Source organism: Anolis carolinensis, chromosome 1 (genome assembly GCF_035594765.1).
Source record: "Anolis carolinensis isolate JA03-04 chromosome 1, rAnoCar3.1.pri, whole genome shotgun sequence".
Taxonomy (NCBI): Eukaryota; Metazoa; Chordata; class Lepidosauria; order Squamata; family Dactyloidae; genus Anolis; species Anolis carolinensis.
The window spans coordinates 70737052-70756244 of NC_085841.1; the positions used below are offsets into that span (position 1 = coordinate 70737052).

General features: G+C 38.0%; 1 protein-coding gene and 1 long non-coding RNA gene across 11 annotated transcripts in view; one reads left to right on the top strand and one right to left on the bottom strand.

Moving 5' to 3' along the window:
* Positions 1-207: 207 nt before the first annotated feature.
* Positions 208-19156, bottom strand: LOC134297839 (uncharacterized). Its single transcript, XR_010004718.1, has 3 exons — positions 19018-19156; positions 11466-11549; positions 208-6990 (listed from the first exon to the last, which is right to left on the bottom strand). It is a non-coding gene; the product is annotated as an uncharacterized LOC134297839 (long non-coding RNA).
* agpat4 (1-acylglycerol-3-phosphate O-acyltransferase 4) overlaps positions 18993-19193 on the top strand; it is a 78302-nt gene continuing 78101 nt past the window's right edge. For 9 of the 10 annotated variants that reach the window (XM_062976564.1, XM_062976549.1, XM_062976552.1 and 6 more), the window contains exon 1: positions 18993-19128. The gene's annotated coding sequence lies outside the window, so the exon portion shown is untranslated. The remainder of the gene's footprint in view (positions 19129-19193) is intronic. The other variant, XM_062976572.1, reaches the window with a different exon arrangement.

Below are 19193 nucleotides of genomic sequence, written 5' to 3' on the forward strand. Positions count from 1 at the left end.
CCCAACATTTCTGAAAGTTGAAAAGAGCAAAGCAGACAGCAATCTCTCAAAGTAGACAAGGGAACAAAGCACAGAGGCATGAGGCACAGAGGATGCTCCCATGAAGCCCTAAAATCCTGTACTCTTGTGCTAGCATGCCTCCTGCACTAGCTCTTAACTCAAAATGCTGCTCGTATGTAAAGCAAAACCTGGGCTGAGTGACAGCTCTTAACTCAAAATGAATTTATGTCAAGGTTCCACTGTACTTGCATATACATTATGAAATTTCTTGGCGATGAGACCTCCCAAGACAAAATCCATGAATGTTTTATATCTGTGGACCTTGTTTCCAAAAGATACCAAATCCACCTGATCAAATTTTACAGGAATAAAAAATATGCTGAGGATATGCATTCTTTTGCTATTAAATTTTCCAAGTTCTGTACTCAAGCGATTTGATACATTCTGATAGTTTTAATCTGTACATATAATATTCTACTTCTTACCAAAAATGTGCTGTCACCTAAAAATCATGTTTCAATTGTTTATTTGGTACCTTTTAGAAACAAACTTCACATATGAACATCGCCTTTTGGTAATTTTATGTGATTTTAAAATATGTTTGTGCATGTAACCGTAAGTATCACTATCTCAACTTCCAACAAGGAGAATCTGAAATTTGGAATATTCTAGATTTTGGAATTTCAGATAGGGGATGCCAAACTTGTACAACAGCTCCTTTAAAATTATGTATGGAAAAAGAAGTTGTCAGACATTCTGTGTGTAAAAAGTGTTCCTGTGTTGCTATTTAATATGGGAATGGATTTCAGGTGCATAGCAAATTTCTCTATAACATGGGTGACTCAATTTGCTAATGATGAACACTTATCATTATTTTCTTTCCAATTGTGTCTCTACAGTTTGACTTGGTGTGTAAATACTCCTAGAAGCTAGATGTGTTTCAGGCATGTGTGAATGTTGGATTTTGCCTTGGGTCTATATATGTTGGTTATGTAGCAGACAGGTAAGCAGAGAAGGACGGAATCAGTTCCAGATCAAATTTGCTTAAATTGTCTATCTATGTTGTACTTTAGAGAAGGGTAAAGGATACTAAAAGATACTTTGGCCAAGTAAGCTCCTTTTTATAAATTCTTTTTTTAAGTGTCTAACCCCCATTCCTTCTCACCTGCTTTCCAGTTGGATGTTATTTTTTTAGCTACATTGGTATTGGGAGGATGGTGAAAGAGTGTGGAAAAACACATACTGTACTTTCAATATCAGATTGCACTAGTGTGTTTGCAACAAAATGGAATAAAGCTCAAGTTGGGAATAAATGTGATTCTACTTCAGGCAATCCTATTTTAGTTGTGCTTGCATCATTACAACAGGCAATTTATACAGCAGCTGCCTCGAGAATCCCATACTGAGCATGCATAAAGAGCAAAACAGAAAAAATGAGAGAGTAGATAAAATTACCTCTCCAGCTACATTCAATGTAGTTAAAAATGAAAATCATTGGGTAAATTTGCTGAAACACATTAAACCTTTCTTCTTTTTTGTGGTGTAGGAAGTTATCTGATTTCCTTTCATGTTATTTCTGCCTCTGATACAAAGTTTCTGATAAAGAAAAAGTGCCCAGGAACTCATGTGTTTTATTAACTGCGGTATAGCTGTAGTTTTGTGATGTTATCAAAGTTTTCTTGACATATAATAACCCATGACAGCAAATACTGGGAAAATTTATTTCATATATTCTCAATTTAATTTTTAAAAGATATCACTGCTAGTTCTCTAAGATTTTCAGAGAAAACCATTGTTGCAGTGGCTATCTGAGGAGGCTTCACGCTATACCGTTAGGGTTACTATTCCACTTAAATAGCCAGTGTTCCGTCCTATAAATCTTTTGATTTATAATCTAGTGCTTTGGCTGAGAATGCTAAATGTACCTCTTATCACTAGGACTATAGGATGAAACCCATTGAAATAATAGGGCAATAATACTATAGTGTGATTGGGCTCTTGGTGTCCATACAGGTGTGTTTATTCTGAGCAATCAAAATGCTTGTTCTAGAAACTGGAAACCCAGCTTATATATTTTTAACTCCCAATATGCAAGAACCTTTTGCTGCTTTTGAAAACAGGGTAGCAAAATCTAATAACAGAGACAATCACCCTTGACATCTTCATAAGAGTCCACAGAAAGAAAAGCATTTAGGATTCACAGAATGAAGTTAAATGCCATTTGTGTGACTTTTACATGTATATTTTCAAAATGGTATCTTTTTCATTTGTCATTTCCCATTTTCCAGGTTTGGCCGTAAGACAAGCATCTTGATTACCACCCTGGTTACACCTATCACAGGAGTCTTAGTGGCTGTACACCAAACTACATATGGACTGTCATATTCCGCTTCATGCAAGGACTCGTTGGCAAGGGGAGCTGGACAGCAGGCTACATCCTTAGTACCTCTAGCCCTTTCCCTGAGGATGGTATTGCTGAAAATGAAAGAATGTGATGTGATGCCCAATTAGTGAATCAACATTCTAGGGACACTGGGAAAATGATAGTTCATTTTCAGAGAATTCTACAGGGCCAGTCCTACCATTAGGCAAGATGGGAGGCCAGGCAACAGAGTTGGGTGTTGTGGGAGAGGAGCACATTTTTAGTATTATTTTCCTGATTTAAAAAATATTTTAATATGAGGAATACAGATGAGAGATCCTTTTCTGGAATTTCTCTGCCTCTTGTGCTCAAAAAGCTTGGCAAATTATGTCCCTTGTCCTAAGGGCAAGGGACGGAGGTGGCTATTTGCTTCTTTCTTTCAGGCTGCAAAATACCTTGGGTTGCTTCTCCAGTTGCAGGTTGTATAAGGAAGCCATCCTTGCATGCGCTTGCCTTTTTTGTTCTGTGCAAGTCTCTGGTCATATTGGATTCCCAACTTGTTGAAGTGCCACAAACAGTAGCTATCAAATTAAAAGAAAAGATAATGCTGCCAGAAAACTAAATGTTGCACTCCCCTCACTGTAAAAACATTTTCCCCATCTGTATAAAGCAAGGAGGGAAAGCAACAGAGTGGGAGAGCAGAGTTTCACTGCCTACCTGAAATTATGGTTTCACACAACAGCATCACAATAATTTGATGCCAGTGGCTGCAAAAAGCCACCTGTCACCATAATGGCAAGCTCCAGCTATCATGTATTGTGGAAATAATGCAGGTTAATATTCCAGAATACAACTTCAAGGAACTGTAAAGCCCAGCATGCTCAGCATCAAACTGAAAAAGCAGTCTCCACAGATCTCTTATCAGAACAAAATAGATTAATAATTTTACAAAAAGAGGTATTTGAATTATTTTGAAACCTGCACTGCTCATATGCACATTATATTTTTACCAATCATCACCCTATCCTTAAACCTAGTCATGGGCCACTGCCCATTTTCATTTATTTTTCCTGTACTCACCCCAACATACGGTACTCCCCAAAATGTGCTCTGAAAAGCTACAGAGGTGCTTTTGACTGGCACAGAATAGAGGGGAAGAAAGTTTGGTTGCACGAGCTGGCTTTAGGCCTTAGTAATAACTTCCCTCTTCTACCAACTACTTAAATATTACTGAAAATATGAAAGGTAAAAGAAGGGACCCCTTTGTTACTGTATAGCTATAGTTTTATCTTTTTAAGCTGAAATACAAAACACGTCTTCCGTTACTAAAGTTGTTCAGTACTTGAAACAACTATGACCACCTTGATCATACTTTCAAAACACACAGCCCTCTTTCTTTCTAACATCAACCCTAAGATTAATCTGTATTCTATTACTCTGGTATGACTATATTAATGTGGAAACAATTCCTTTATTTTTGCAGTCACAGAAATTGTTGGTGCAAGCTACCGGAGAACTGTGGCCATTCTCTCTCAAACGACATTTGCTGTTGGTCTCCTGATCCTCGATGCTTTGGATTATGCAATTCCTTATTGGTGGTGGATTCAACTTGCTGTCACTCTGCCAACTTTTCTAATTTTGCTCTATTACTGGTAAGATGGCCTTAAAAGCTCCAGTCTCTTATTTCGTCTACATTCTGGAGCCAAGAAACTGAACCTCAGAACAAACTGTGAAATGATGGGCCTACATAGCAAAAAAGAGCCATGGATCTCAGTTGCTTGAAAGCACCATGAACAGGCAGCCAACCTTTTATTGGTTGTAGTTATATTCCTGTCTGGGGCATAGTCTGGAACCTACCGGAAGTCTTCTGAAGGTCCAAAGTGATAACATCATTGCTGTCCTTCTAGCTTCATTGCTACTTTGTGCCTTCATGCCATAGCTGATTTATGGGAACCTTAAGGTTTATTTTTGGAAATATTCTTCAGACAATTTGCTACAGTTGTGTTCTTTTGAGACTCAGAGTGTGGATTCCCAAGGTTACCCATTGGGTTTTCTTGGCTAAGCAGGAATTCAAACCCTGGTTGCTGAGTTCTAACTCAATACTCAGACAATTATGCCACACTAACTTTTCCTCTGTTATACAGAAGATAAAAGGCAGTATTTAGAGGAAGTTTGTCACCATGCAAGGCTGGTTGAGGATTACACAAGTCCTTAAGAGGATACCATGTCTCAGGAACAGATCCAATACCATCAGCCATCATAATAGTGTTAATATTCTAAATGTGAGGCAACAGCCAGGGAGTAGTTTAGGTTTAATTCAGATGAGGACTTGACAGAGCCAGGCAACTTCCAACCAACTATGTATATGAGGTCACATGGTAAGTTGTGTTTATCTGAATGCCTCAGCATAAGATTGCCTGGCCCCGGCCCCAATAAAGGACCAATTATAGATCTGTTTTGATGCACTATTGGAGATCAGCAGTTTGTTTTAACACAAATGGAATAAATTGAGACGGCTGAAATACAAGCACGTCTGTATTACTAGCTGCTGTGATGATTTTACCCTGTGAGTCTCTCTGCTACAGGCTTGTCCTCTGGAATAGGACCCTTTGCTATTCTGCTGCCTTGATTCCTTTAGGTGCTTTCCCGAATCTCCCAGATGGCTGCTTTTTCGAGGTTAGAATGGCAAAGCTATGGAAATTGTGGGTGATATTGCCAAAAAGAACGGGAAACCCTTACCTCCCCATTTTGAAGTGAATGTCAAATGTCACATATATAATGAATAACATTCTTGATAGGCTAGTATATGAATAGAATCGATGGTGGTATTTGCAGCTGTAGCAGCAGACTCAAACCTGAACGAATTACATCATATGGGATAAGGAGTTGTTAGCTATTAAGGCAGCCTTTGCAACATGAAGGTATTTGTTGGAAGTCACTACACATCCAATAGAACTTCACAGTGATGGCTGCAAGACAGCTCACCAGCTGAATCAGCAACCAATACTATAGTCACAGTTCTTAGCCCAATTTAATTTCAAAGTCATAACTGGCTAGCCAATGTGGTATAGACTTCTGCATTGTTGCAATCTGCCAGGGCCCCTACCAATGAATGTTATGTACCAATACCAGTGCCATAATAGTCAGGCTACAGAGCATTTTCTTCTATTTTAAACCCTTCACCTTATGATTCAGGATTTCTGATTCCCTTCCAACTTCCTCCACCTCTACCCAGATACCTGAGATTCCATTGGTCCCTCCTGGCTCTAGCCCCCCACTCTGGAACTCCCTCCCTAGGGAGATTAGGTTAGCTCCCTCGCTATCTTCCTTCAGGAAACAACTAAAGACTTGGATGTTTCGGTTGGCCTTTGGTGAGACAAGCATTAGATAATCAACCCCAGATGGTATTATCCAGTATTTTATTAGGCCCCTAGTTTTATTATCTATGCATTTTATCTCATCATTGTACTCTTGCATAGATGTTTCAGTTCCTCCACCTATGTAGATGACAGAACTGTATTTGGTGGTTCACTGATATTATTAACTATTATCTCTGTTTTATATTGTATTTTGTTTTTTATCTTGTTATACTGTGAATTGTATGTATGCTGTTTTTACTTGATTGTATTGTTCGGACTCTGCCCCATGTAAGCTGCCCCGAGTCCCCTAGGGGAAATGGTGGCCGGGTATGAATAAAGCATTATTATTATTATTATTATTATTATTATTATTATTATTATTATTATTATTACTTCGGCAAATCCTTCCCAGGACCCCAAAGCTCTCTTACCCTTGATCATAGTGGATGATAAGGAAGAATATGAGGTGGCCAAGATCATGGATGCTTTCTATCACAGTGGTCACCTACAGTACTTGGTGGATTGGACTGGATGTGGGCTGGAGGAATGGTCTTGGCATGATGTCTCCAATGTCCATGCTCCAGACTTGGTGCTATCAATTCAACCAATGCTATCCAGTGAAATTGGGACCCCTCTGATTTGTGGAAGAGAGCCATGGTGAGGGAAATGATGTCATCTCTCCTTCCTTGAAAGTTCATTTCTCTCTGAAGATGCCAGTGGACGGGCAGATAGCTGATTGCTTGCTGAGTCCTCCTTTGATTCAGCAGATCATGTCGACTTCAGAGAAGAAAGAAAAGTTGAAGGAGAGGGCCATGAAGTCCGCAAGAAAGATAGAGGCTCTGCTGTGTGACTCAAACCATTCCCTGCAGACAGGGTCATAGCTGGGCGGGGGGGATTAATGGTTTAACCCCCCCTGAAAGAGTTCACACACACACCCCAAACCTGTTTTACTCATGAATTTTAACTGGTTAACAAATTTATGAATAAACCAGGATTTATTTTAGCCTGACACATTTTGAGGGCATTTTGAAATCTTAACCCCACGCCTCCGGCTATGGCCCTGCTGTAGACAGAGCAAAGACTACAATCAAGGTATCAGGAAGAGTACAGCTGTGTAATTCTGAGAATTTTTCATGGCTTCTGACATTGGCACTCTGAATTCTTGTTTGATGTTGAGATCAGAGCACTTCTCTTCTGACTGTAGATGTTGCTTTCCATCCTCTGATTGAAGGTTTCAGGTGTAGAAGGAAATTGTTCCACCAGTGGTATCTATTCAATTTGCAAACAAAGATTGTTGGGTACAATCAATGGTAATAATAAAAATACTGTTAATTATTCAGTGGCATTGCATGCTAGTTTTTAAATGTTGTCAGATAACAGTGATAGATGCTGGATATCAAACTTAAATATAAACATTAACATCTAATATTGTCAGATAACAAGTAACGAAGTCAGCCATATTCATGATTTTTTTTGGAAAATGCCCTATACTAATTTAATGTTCACCATATATCACACCATATATCAGTGGGTGAAATCTTTAAAATAGCAGAAATGGACAAATTAGCAATGATGAACAAAGAAAAAATAAAAAAATACTTTATCAAGGACTGAAAACCATTTCTAAACTATGTTTTAAAAAGAAGACAAAGTTTTTATAGAATGCTTCATAATTTAACCTGTTAGAATTTGTGTAGGGAATTTATAAATAATAAATATCAGACCAGAAGGAAGAATAGAAAAACAATGTAATAGGAAGAACGGAATTATATATGAATGTCTCCAAGCCAAGGGATGGGAAGTCACTAAATTGGGAGGGATGTAAGGTGGGGAGAGCATAACCAAACATGAATATTGTATAAATGTTAGGAAGTAGTGCATCGGTTCATGCACTGTTTTTTAGGAATATGTAAACTGAATATAAAAACATATTAGTCGTAAAAAAAGTGGCTATTGGTAATTTTTCTAAAAGGAGACAAATTCAAAGGGTGGGTTGGTCTTTCATTTGAATGTGGTGTAGATGAAGTTGTTTTTGATGGAGTGAAATGTTCCTTTAAGGAAGGTATAATGTCCTACCTGGAGGAGGTCTCTTCTGGTGAGGAATTGTACCTAATTTCTAAATATCTTTAGTAAGTATATTTATATTGATTCCCCAAATTTAATTTTAAAATTCGGTGAGTTAATGGATGTGGTGCTTGTATAGCTACTGGAGCTAACCTATCAACATTAATGGTTAAAAAACCATTACTGCTATGGATATGAGACACATTATTCCACTTGTCAAAATTAATATTGATGTCTGCTGCAGCCTTCTACTTCTTGAACTGAGGACACAGAAAAGTAAGTAAGGATAGTATCGAAGGGCCATTGCTAGTGCAGCAAAAGATCTAGGTCAGCATCTCTTATGGCAAGACAAAAATTTTAATGATAGGAAAAGCAACATTTAAGTATGTGTGATATTACATTTATGCTAATGCAATAGGATTACTAGCATTATAAGCTCACTGTATTAAAAATAAATTGACTTCTGATCTGTGAAACACTTCAGTAAACACTACTGAGATTAGCTGCAAATATGTGCACATGGTATACTCTGCCTGAAATTGTACCTCCAAATATTGGTGAAGAATTGCATGGCTGTCTTCATCCCCATAATTAAGACTCTACAAACTCTATGTCTGTGCAAAATAGTACATTGCAGGGAAAGAATGCAGAAAGCAGAAAGCCCCAGGGTCTAATCTCTATCATTTTCGATTAAAATTTTCCATTCACAAGGATATTTTCCCATTTTCTGTCTGTGTGAGATCTTTCCTCCTCCCATTTCTGTTTTGCATGCAGATCCCTTCAAGTGAGAACAAGAGTTTGAAAGTCATTCCTACCAAACAAATGCGTGGCTTGTAATCAATTCCTTTTTGCAACAACTAAAGTACAACTAAGTCATATTACTATTACACAGTGAAATAATTATATGATATAGTACATATAGAGAAGTGACTTCATGCCTTTTTGCAGTGTAAGTGGTTTAATTACTTTGTTGGGGAGTGTTAATAGGGCTGGTATGCCTTCACTAATTACAGGCCAACACTGGTTTTAAATAACAATTAACTATTACACTGCTCAACACACATTTTGGTGCCTCAAATGTTAGACCTATTTCTGGGTATATTTGACCTGCTGATTCCAAAAATGGCACCATTTTCCCCTATCAGCTCTAGTTTTTGAGATACAGAACATGTGTCATAAACCAGTCATCATCTGCTTGCCAATAGAAAATCATTATAACCATATCTAAGAAACTAGAGCTGCTGTGGTTTATCCAATGCAATTTTCTATATCAGTGCCCCAAATAACCCCAGGAACAAACCTAAAAATGAGGAAACGAAGATTTCTTTTTCTTGGTTAGACTGTGTTATAGCTGCCTCTAAATAACAAGAAAATGAAGTTTTTCCCCAAAAGATTGTAACAATAACATTAAGAACAACAAGATTCAAAATAATTATATAAGATATGTAAAAAGTGCAATTGCATAGGGGGATGGCACTATAAAACCACTTCTAAATGCTGTTTACCAATAAAATCCTATGATGAGACAATTCCCAAATAAATAATTCAAACTGAAACAAGAGGTAATGCAGGAAGATGAAGCTCCCAAGACATTCAAGCAATGACTGGAAAAGAGCAGAGGGCAAGTTATGTACGTAGTACAGTAACTAATGGATTCAAGATCAAAGGATGTTCAGCTGTTAACATGCCAAATGTTTAAGAAAAGTGCAAAGCTGCATAACATATGGAACAGGAAATGTGAGAAACATAAATCAGAGATTGCTAAACATTGTAAATTTTAAAAAAAAAACACATAAACATTACCACAGTTTGAAAGATCTTAGCAGAACTGTTAAGGGGTCTCTTATTCATAGGGTTGCCATAAGTTGAAATTGATTTGATGGCAAACAGTATGATGTTATTTTTGTAAAAATCACAACTAGAAGAGGAACTAGCTACCTTTCAGCGCCTTTGAAATATAACTTTAACTAATCCTTTTTTAAAGTAACTTCCAGCATTATATAAGCAAATTCAAATTACCTGAAAACATCAGTGAACAAAGGTTGCAAAACTGATAGAGAGAATTCTTTTCCTGTGGAATAATGGGTTGAATATTGGACTAGAACTCTGGAAACTTGTTCAAATCTCCAATCATTCATGAAAACACACTGCGTGACCTTATGTATACCACACTGAGCCCTAGAAAGCCCTGTGATAGGCTCAACCTGAAGGCACACAAGAATAACAACCCCCTAATTACAATTATTATTGAAAACTACAGAAAATATTTGTCCTGGAAACAAACACAAGAACAGGTAAATCCGATCCCTTTTGGGGATAAAAATTGCCCAGCTTCTCATAAATAGTTTGGAATCAGATGAAAGAAATATATATCCTATAGTAAACAAATTTCTGAACCCAGATGAAATTGGATTGTGATCATAAGATGTTCATTTCCCTCACTAACAGGTGCCATGCTTAAACCATCTGCTTTTATTTTATCAAATATTCTTCTTTGATTGGCACAGGCATCTTTGACACAGAACACGCTTTCTGTTTCTAATACACTGTAATAAATATGGACAAACTTCTGTGTTTCCTTTAGAATTCTTCTGTTTTGTTTTACATCTTTATCAATCCTGAGTCATTTTAAAGTGCAGTCTGAACAACTATACTGCAGCTCTGAAACCAAAAGCTAACAAGAAACCTGTATTGAACTCATTATGGGAAAATGATTTCATGAATATTGAATTCCAATTCTAATTTATGAATCAAATCCTAGATTCATTTAAGTTAATGGTAAAACTCCCATTCCTTTGTTTTGGCATTTATCTCCCCAAACAACAAAAAGAAATTAGAGTGGTGATAAGAGAAAGTAATGAATCAGACCACTTACTTTTATAGTCTCTTAAATTCTACATAAAAGGTTACTATAGTTCCACAATGTTACCAATTTTTGCTTCAAAGTCAACAGACATTACAACAAAATATTCCTTTGACTGGTTTATATCACAAGCAGATCAATTTTGATTTCATAATGAGGGCCATATTTTTGTATTCAGCTCAGTAACAGCTACTTGTTGTAATGTAATTAGAATTCCCTCTATAATACAAAAGTATATAGTGTGAGATGATCTTTAAAAGATAGATTTTATATTATTTTAGATGTAGCATGTACTACACCTAGGTTAATATTTATAATAGGTCAAATAATGTCAAAACAGATTAAATTTAAGAAGAAAATAAGCTCCAATAGTTTATCTTTGACCTAGGTGACTAGAAAGAAAGGATTAGCTCCTGGAATACAAGATGGTCACTTGATAAGGCAAAACCACAGCAATGAAGGCCACAGCAGGGACATCCATGACAGAAAAAGACATAGCAATTTAATGAAGATGTATATTGTACTTTGGAAGAGCACAATTCTGAGTTAAAGAAGTATGACATTTTTAATGTAGTGAATATTGAAATGTATCTGTATCTTGGAAATAATCTAGAAAGACAGGTAACTCTTCATATTTGGGAAGGGAAGCATAGTTGAAGCCAAGTGGGGGAATAGCACACACCGAAAGCAGCAGGAGTGGATCAGTGGAAAAGATAAGCAAAGCAGTTGAATTATCTAGGTGGTTAGTATGGGTAGGACACCTAACAGAAGAAGAAACACAAGCTGCTGATGGATTATGGAAAGTATAATGTCCTACCTGGAGGAGGTCTCTTCTGGTGAGGAAAATGGAAGCTTAGGTAACCGACTCAGGTCAAAGGCAAAAGAAGCTTGCATCCCTGCCCTAAAAGTAGAGCACAGACCAATAAATTTCGATCTTGAAGTGAAGGAATTAGAGGTAGAACTACATCCTTCTGAGCATCCCAAACCAAACCAAAATCACAAACACAGGCATGATCTGCCTTAAAATGCTGTGATAATTAGATCCGCTATACAGAGTTACTGGCTGTGAACTTAAACAGCAAAGGCAATTTCTCTGCTACAAAACAATAACTATGTTCTCTTTGATACTGTGACTTTCCCTGCTCTCTAGATTTCTGAAGTTTTTAGATACATCTACACTGTTGAAGTAATGCAGTTTGAAACTACCTTAACTACCATGGTTCAATGGTGTGGAATCCTGGGAGTTGCAACTTAACAAGGTCTTTTGCTTCCTCTGTCAAAAAAAAAAATGCTGATGTCTCACCAAAGTACAACTCCCAGCATTGAGCCATGGCAGTTAGTGGTATCAAACTGCATAAATTCTACAATGTTGACACACCCTTTGTCTTTGTAATGAATCACCAGGCTTGGACTGCAACTATACTTCTGTTCTTATGAATTCTCTATGTATTGTCATTGTTAGATTCTTGAACTAGAGATTTACCCTCCTGGACACTTGTGACTGTTTCCACTCAGGCAATTGTTAGTATTGCTGTTGTGTGTCTTCAAGTTATTTTTGACTTATGGTGGCCCTAAAATGATCCTTCTACTGAGATTTTGAACTGTAAATCACCAATCATTTCACCACATGATGTATGAATTGATAACAAGAAGAGAATGGGCCCTTGGATTGTTGCAGTGCTTCAACATATTTTCAATGTATATCTGTTCCAAACTTCATCATAGTTTAAATGATATAATTCCACTGGTTTGTATAGTTATATTTCTGAGAGCCAATGAATTTTCTGGAAAAAAGGTCTCCTGAAACTGTAACTGTTCAGAACATAGGTGTTTCCCCATGTAAATGTAGTTATAAGGAAGGGAAATACACAAAAACAAACCCTCTCTATTTTGCAAAAAAGCTATCTTGTACTGAACCAGAGTATTGGTTGCATGAATTTCAATACTGTCTGTCTGCTTTGTCTGGCAGCTGTCCAAAGTCTTAGAAGTCTTTCATATTTCTTGTTTGAGGTTTCAGATTTTTCGGGGCACAGTCTGAATTTAAACCACATTTAAAAATAAACATTTTTAAGACCGTATAAATGTTGTTTTCCACTCATCCCCTTGCCAATTACTATAAATGTTTGACTTCCTATGAATGCTCTGTGTCACATTTAAATCCTGGAGCAACTACAGTAGAGTCTCACTTATTCAACACTTGCTTATCCAATGTTCTGGATTATCCAACACATTTTTGTAATCAATGTTTCCAATACATCGTGATATTTTGGTGCTAAATTTGTAAATACAGTAATTACTACTCAGCATTATTGCATACTGAACTACTGTTTCTGTCAAATTTGTTGTTAAACATGATGTTTTGGTGCTTAATTTGTAAAATCATAACCTAATTTGATTTATAATAGGCTTTTCCTTAATCCCTCCTTATTATCCAACATATTCATTTATCCAACGTTCTGCTGGCCCGTTTATGTTGGATAAGTGAGACTCTACTGTATCAGTTTTGCTTTCTCCCCCCATTTAAATTTCCCCCCTCTTTCCATCATATAATAATTTTTTTCCATTTGCACAGACTGAACAGGTACAACTTTTCACATTAATGAGAGGACTGAATTCTGCATTAAAGATAAGGCATCTCGGGGGGGGGGGAGCAAGGTTAAATCAAGACCAAATAGACAGGAATTCAAATCGAGACTTTTAAGACTTAAGCACTCAAAGATCCAACTCCAGATAGATGAGTCTTTCTGTTCTGACTTCTTCCATGTTCAAATCCTTTTAATCTCAGCTTTTTCCCATATTAAAGACATTTATGAATCTTGTCAAATTTTTATCTCCAAAAATATTATTTAGAAATAGAAACAAAATTCTCACTTTTTTCTACTCAGAAAACCTAGAATCCATCAAGAAAATATTGTCACAATTTGCTGATTCATTAATATCAGTCATTTAACCCCACAACTTGCTAACTTATCTATGCAACTGTAGATATTTCCAATTTCTATGTATGGCTACGAAAGCTGAAAAAATGAACAAGGTTGATAGAAAGACAATCAGCCCATTGGAAACGTAGTGTTGGAGGAGATTTCTTTGCAGAGCCACAGATTCCAAAAAGAAATAAATGAGTCTAGGGTAAATCAGGCTTGAACTTTCCCTGAGAGCCAAAATAACTGGCAAAGACATTAATGCTTGTTAAGGCAGAGGGCAGTAGGAAAAAAGGAAGGCCGCACTATGGGTGGGGTGAACAGATTCAATCAAAGAAATCATGGCCCTGATTCTGCAAGATGTGAGCAGGGCTGTTGATGACAGGAAGATTAGGTAATCTCTCATTCACAGGGTTGACATTAATTGAAACAATAACAATCTTGAATGATAAAGGATGCAGCCACCATCAGCACTTGTAAACCTTTTGGTTCAATTCATGTTGTTGTTTATTCATTCAGTTGCTTCCGACTCTTTGTGACCTCATGGACCAGCCCATGCCAGAGCTCCCTGTCAGCCGTCGCCACCCCCAGCTCCTTCAGGGGCAAGCCAGTCACTTCTAGGATACCATCCATCCACTTTGCCCTTGGTCGGCCCCTCTTCCTTAATTCCTTCCATTTTCCCCAGCATCATTATCTTCTCCAAGCTTTCCTGTCTTCTTATTATATGGCCAAAGTACTTCATCTTTGCCTCTAATATCCTTTCCTCTAGTGAGCAGTTGGGCAATATTTCCTGGAGTATGGACTGGTTCATTATTTCCTGGAGTATGGACCAGTCCATACTCCAGGTTCAATTCATATGACTACATAAATCTGGAATACAGGTAATTAACCCCTCTAATGGTTTGGTTTTGCAGCATTATAAGATAAATGAGTTTGTAGAGAACTGATAATTTCACCCCATCTTTCTTTGGGGAGTATAATAATAATAATCGTAATAAATGTTAGGGCACAGCATATAGTCTCATGCTATCCTTGCCATTATCTAGTAAGATAGGTTGTGCTGGGGGGGAGGGAGTTTTGTTTATTGAATTTATAGTCTGTCTTCCTTTTGGAATAGGAACCAAAGTTAGAAATTAAATACCAAGGTTATTAAAATGGTTAAAACATATTTAAGATAACATTACTAATAAATAAAAATATGCATAAATAAGCAATAAATATAAATAATAAATATAAATAAATTAAAATTCAGTGCACCATTTCACACTTCCCATAGCAACAGAATTCACATCTCATAGGTGCGTCTGAACCAAATGATGGAATAGGAAGATAATAGGAAGAAAGCCAAGCCAACTGACCTTCCTGTAATAACAGCCATGGAGAAAGGCTGTTTCCTATGTCAATGAAAGTCGTGAAACCAAAATAAAAATACAGGGAGTGAACACTGTGAGTGTGGATTTGAATCAGGGTCTCCTTTATCCTCATCTAGCACTCTAACAATTACGCTGAGTTGTCTTATTAATGAAGTGGAGTCTGGATTATAAGTAATAACTGCAAATCGGATGTACTAGACTAGATTTATCTTTACTCCTGCTAACCTGAGGTTTAGGATTGGCTCTGATGCTGAAATAATTTTATTCAGCTTGTGCAATGTGAGAGAATTGCAATGTAAGAGAACAGTTATAAGCCTTAACAATAGTCCAATTAGTGCAATGTTCTATCTACTCAGTACATACACAGCTTATGTTATATGGTGACATTGATTCCATTAATCTCCAGCATCTGGTATATTGCTGCCAAAAGCTGAGACATTCTTTCCGTGATTATAGACAGTAGTCACCTTGTATATATCTGTCATTTATTCTTAAGTGCTTTTTATGCTACTTGCCATTGCAACATCCTCTGTCAATGGATTCCAGTGTAAATGCCACTTTGCAAAAAAGTATCTTATTTTTTTCTTGTTTTGAATTCATTTTTTATTTAAGCAAACACGTTTGTGCTGTTGCATTATGAAAATGCACAGAACTTATCCTTAAAATCTATCATAACTGTGTCTCTTCCATTATTTTTTTCAAAAGAGAAATAATCTAATCTATTCAGTAGCTTCCACCAATTGTTTACAAATGGTTTATCATGGAGTTTCTTACAGTCTTGCTGTATCAACTAAAATGGCCAATAGTTTCAATTTTTGTTTTCAGATAAACAATACACACTATCCATAGTTTCTTTAAAAAACATTTGCCTGGATGTTATTTGTCTGAAGTAAGGTGAACATATCATAGCATGTGTGACTTGCTGACAGTCACCCAGTGGGTTTTTCTGGCCAATCAGGGATTTGAACCTTTGTTTCCAGAGTTATCGTCCAGCACTCAAACCACTAAGCCATGCTGTCTTTCCATCGCATTTACAAGAGCCAAAGCTTCCAGAGGCCAACTACTTAATTCTTTACAAGTCCCCACTGGCTTGCCTTTCTGAGAAACCAGGTCTGTCTTTTGTGCTTTACCAAATTTCCAGACAATCATTTGCACATTCGATCTTTTGCTTCTGGTTTTTTTTTTAATCATGATCTAATTGGAAAAATGGCACTCCAGGCATGACACCAGTTGTCAGCCTGGAAAGCATAACTAGGTTCTTTCCTTCTCATTTCTCTGGTGCATGAAAGAGAGATTAAGAGGAAAGATGCTGTACAAAAGGCCCTTTGTCTGAGGGATGGTTTCTAATAACAGCCGAAGGCCATGTGTATGTGTTTTCAGGTATGTGTGTGTGTGTGTTGGAAGAGACTACATGGGCCATCCAGTCCAACCCCATCATACAGAAAAATCACAAAGCACCCTAACAAGTGGTCATCTAGCCTCTGTGTAAAAAACCTGTGTGGATGTGTGTTCATGTATGTATTTGTGTGCTTCTGTATGTGCATATATATGACTGCATATATGTGTTTGTATGTGTGCTCATGTATTTCTTTATGCATGTATGTATGTTTCTGTGTATTTCAGTTTATGCATGCAGGTATGTGTTTGTGCATACATTTGTGCGTTTCTGTATATATGTACTTGTAGCTCTGTGTTTCTGCATATGCATTTATTGTTTATGTGTCTGTATTTTGTTTCTACATGTTTATGTATATGTGAATGTATGTGTGTATACAGCATACAGTATCTGCATGTATATACATGTGTGTATGTGAACCTTTCTGTGTCTCCATGTGCATGTATGTTTATGTGTGTCTAGTTCGGATTCTTTGTGCATGTGTGCTTGTTCATGTATGTGAATACATTTGTTTGTGCATTTTTCTGTGTACCCATGGTGCATATTATGTATGTTTCTTTGTTTTTAGTCTTGTATGTTTGTGCATGTACATGCATGTTGTGTTTTCATGTGCGTGTCGATGTATGTGGTTGTATATGTGCATGTATACTTTTTTGCATCTCTCTGTATGCCTGTTTCTGTGTGTCTGTATTTGTGTGACTTTGTACATGCATGTCTACTGATTTAGGTATATATGTGTATGTGTATGTGTGTGTCCGTATCCCTTTGTTTGTGTATGTTTCTGCATAGGTAAAGGTAAAGGTTTTCCCCTGGCATTAAGTCTAGTAGTGTCTGGCTCTGGGGGTTGCTGCTCATCTTCATTTCTAGGCCGAAGAGCCGGCGTTGTCCGTAGGCTGGCATAACTACATGAAGCGCCATTACCTTCCCACTGGAGCGGTACCTATTGATGTACTCACATTTGCATGTTTTCGAACTGCTAGATTGGCAGAAGCCGGGGCTAACAGCGAGAGCTCACCCCACTCCCCGGATTCGAACCAGCAACCTTTCAGTCAGCAAGTTCATCAGCTCAGCAGTTTAATCCGCTGCGCCACCGGGGGCTTCAATGTTTCTGCATATATGTGCCTAATTATTTCTCTATCTGTGCTTGTTTGTTTCTATGTGTCTGTAGTGTTGTTTGCGCATGTAGGTGTATTCAAGTGTATGTTTCCATGCATCTGCGTGTACGTATGTGTTTGTACCTGCACGTTTCTGTGACTGGATTGCTATTTGTGTATTTATGTGTGTGCTTTTGTATGCCTTGTTTATCTCTACATGGATACATGCATGTGTGTAAGGACATGCATGTGCTTTGGTGCATCTCTGAGTGTGTGTTCTTTTATGTTTGTGAAGGTGTGTGTGGCTTTGTGTGTAGATTTGGGTTATGCATGTGCATATGCATGTGCTTGCATGTGTGTGTGGCTGTGTGTGTGGTCTTGGGTTATGTATGTGTATGTGCTTCAGTGCATCGCTGAGTGTGTGTTCTTTTATGTTTGTGAAAGTGTGTGTGGCTTTGTGTGTAGATTTGGGTTGTGTATGTGCATATGCATGTGCTTGCATGTGTGTGTGGCTGTGTGTGTGGTCTTGGGTTATGCATGTGCATGTGCTTCAGTGCATCTCTGAGTGTGTGTTCTTTTATGTTTGTGAAGGTGTGTGTGGCTTTGTGTGTAGATTTGGGTTATGTATGTGCATATGCATGTGCTTGCATGTGTGTGTGGCTGTGTGTGTGGTCTTGGGTTATGTATGTGCATGTGCTTCAGTGCATCGCTGAGTGTGTGTTCTTTTATGTTTGTGAAAGTGTGTGTGGCTTTGTGTGTAGATTTGGGTTATGTATGTGCATGTGCTTTAGTGCATCTCTGAGTGTGTGTTCCTTTATGTTTGTGCACGCGTGTGTGGATTTTGGGTTATGTATGTATAGTGTTGTTTGTGCATGTAGGTGTATGTATGCACATGTGTTTCAATGCATCTGTGTGGACGTATGTGTGTGTGTACTCCTTTGTGTTTGTACCTGCACGTTTCTGTGACAGAACGGCTATTTGTGCATTTTTGTGTGTGCTTTTGTATGCCTTGTTTATCTCTGTGGATACATGTGTGTATATGTGAGGACGTGCATGTGCTTCGGTGCATCTGTGTGTGTGTGTGTTCCTTTATGTTTGTACATGCACGTTTCTGTGACTGAATGCTATTTGCGCATTTATGTGTGTGCTTTTGTATGTGGATACATGTGTGTATGTGTGAGGACGTGCATGTGCTTCCGTGCATCTCTGAGTGTGTGTGTTCCTTTATGTTTCTGCAGGTGTGTGGATTTGGGTTATGTATGTGCATAATGCTTCAGTGCATCTGTGTGTGTTGCTTTATGTTTGTGCACGTGTGTGGATTTTGGGTTCTGCACGTGCATCTTTTTGTGTTTATGTGTCTATATGGTGTGTGTTTATGGAGCGAGGGAGGGCTCCTTGGCTCAGGTTACAGGAGGTAAGGCGCCTTTTTCCTTTCGCTTCCCCCCCCCCCCCCGGTTTTTTGAAAGGAAGTGACAGAAGGGGGGGAAAGCGAGGCATCGGCTGAGGGCTCCTTTCTCTTCCTCTTCCTTCCTTTCTCCCCCTCCTCCATTTTCTCCCTCCCTTCTTCTCTCCCTCGCCGCCTCACCCTGTGAGGGTGGAGCCTGGCTGGCTTCACTTCTTCTTTCTCCCGGACTTCAATCTCCTCCTCAGCCTTTCTGCAGAGCATCTTGATGCCCAAAGCTGCCTCCCCAGAGAGGTACGTCCCGCTTTAAATCTTCTTTCATATCTTCCTAAACTTCTTGGCCTGAATAGGGCGAGCCC